This window comes from Loxodonta africana, chromosome 11 (assembly GCF_030014295.1).
Source record: "Loxodonta africana isolate mLoxAfr1 chromosome 11, mLoxAfr1.hap2, whole genome shotgun sequence".
NCBI lineage: Eukaryota > Metazoa > Chordata > Mammalia > Proboscidea > Elephantidae > Loxodonta > Loxodonta africana.
Window position 1 is genome coordinate 7,582,993 of NC_087352.1, and position 2,436 is coordinate 7,585,428.

Consider the following 2,436-nt stretch of genomic DNA (forward strand, 5'->3'; position numbering starts at 1 on the left):
TTGTTAGGTTTTGTTGAGTTGGCTGCTACTTATAAAGACCCTAAGTACAACAAAATGAAATAGGGTTAAAGTTATGTTTTGGTTTAGGGTTAGGAATAGCTTTAACGCTAGGTTTAGGCTTCTTGTTAGGTTTATGTTTAAAGTTGGATTTTGGTTTTGGTTTAGGGTTATGGTTAGGTTTTAGTTTTGAGTTTAGGTTTTTTGTTAGGTTTAGGATTAGGGTTAGTGTTTAGGATTAGAGTTAGTGTTAGAGTTGCATTTAGGGTTAGAGTTAGGGTTGGGTTAATTTTCCATTAAAGTTCAATGTTAGGGTTACCTTTAGGGTTAAGTTTTTGTTTGGTATTAGGCTTAGGTTTAGGATTGGTATTTGGGTAAAGTTTAGGGTTAGGGTAAGTGTTTTAGGTTTGGATTTCAGGTGTAGGGTTAGGTTTAGGGCTAGGGTTCATGTTAGAGTTAAAATTGTTTTCCAATACTAGACAGCAGTGAAAAAGAATGGACTGCTGATACACGTGACAATGTGGCTGAATCTCACAGATGTAATGTTGAGAGCAAGAGGCCAGACACACAAGAGGACATGCTGTAAGATTTCATTTATATCAAGTTGAAGAACAGGCACAACTAACGTGTGGTAACAGAAGAGAGATCAGCAGTTGCCTCTGGAGGGGGGCTGACTGGGATGGGATGACAAGGAACTTTCCAGAGGGTTGGAAATGTGCTGGGTGGTGCGATATAGGAGTAATTTATGTAAAAAGTCACTGAGCTCAACACATAAGATTTGTGCACTTCACTGCATGAAAGTTTACCTCAATAAAAAGGGAGAAAGGGAAACAGAGACAGATAGAGATGGGAGGGGCAAGAGAGAATAGTACACAGGTGCAGCGGTTAAGAGCTTGGCTGCTAACCAAAAGGTTGGCAGTTGTAATCCACCAGCTGCCCCTTGGAACCCTATGGGGCAGTTCCACTCTGCCCTATAGGGTCGCTGTGAGTCAGAATTGACTCAACGGCAATGGCTTTGGTTTGGCTTGGTTTAGTCCCTGACTTACAACAAGATTCGGTTCTGATGACTCCATTGTAAGCTGGTTGTGACATAAGTAGAATACCTCACTTCAAATTAACAACTGATGCTTCTTATGGTAGAAAATACTGAATAAGATCACTCTACAGGCCCGGTCTACAATGAAGTCAACGTCAGTGTTGTAACAATGAAGTTGGAGTTGTAATGGCTGTAGGATGCACGTGCAGTTCAATTGTTGTGTGTTGACAGAGTTGAACATTGCTCATCTTTCTATCCCTTACGACTCCCGACTCTGACTTCATTGTAGACCAGGCCATAGTCTGGTACACAGGAGTGTTTTGAACAGTAAATCATAAAATTGAACATCTGAAAGTGAACAAGTGAGAATGATACCACCAGCAAATTACGTGCTGCAACATCATATATAGTACATATTACTAACAATAAGACAGACACTCTCACAGAAAAAAAGGGTAGTCGTAAGTGCAGTTGGTAGTAACTCAAATACGTTGTAATTCAGGGACTAGAGTGGTTTAGAGCTCTGACAGTCTGGCTTCAAATCCCAGCTTTGTCACCTCCCAGCTATGTGGTCTTGAGTAAGTCACTTCCCCTCTCTGAGCCTCACACCTTGTAAGGGGTAAATGAGCTAATGGATGGACACAGAGTGCTTTAGAAGACAGCAGGTCATCTTGTGGGAGCTCAGTCACCGTCATTATCATCATCACCATCATCATCGTCATCACCTCAATGGACCCTCCTCCAATACCAGAAGATCCTGAGTTTGATTCCCAAGTCTGAGTTCCTTCTTCTCCCCACCATCCCATCCCCTGAGGCATTCAAGCTGCTCTTGCTTTAACATCAGTTGAGTCTAAACCTCCGTGATTTGACCACTTGGAGATTCTCACCATTGAGCCAGGCTCAGTTCCTGGGGCTGCATGACCCACCCAGCAGCACGCCAGCCCAGGGAATGCCCACCAACCCACCTGTCCACCTGCCATCCTGCCCACACCCCCAGAGCAGAAAGCAAGCACAACACGCACACAGCTTCTCTCTGCCCACTGATATATTTGATAATTGTCCAGAATCAGAGATGGCATCAGCCAAGGGGTGAGGGGAGTAAAAAAGAGCCCTGGGAGGGGGCTGGGAGGGGAGGTAGGGATGGAAGGGCAAGGAGAGGGGGAGAAACAGACAGGAGCAGAGAGAAAGAAACAGAGACATAGGAAAGAGCGAGGGAAGGGGGCGGGGAGAAGCCAGCAGAGGGAGGAGGGAGGGAGAGAGACAGGAGATCACTTGAGGGGTGGGGGCCAGGTGGGGCCACAGGAGAGAGGGCCCCTTCCCCAAGAATACAAAATGGGGGGACTGGAAGGGGCTGTCCTGGGCAGGGTGGGCAGGGAAGAGACGGCGATGAGGCAGGGATGAGG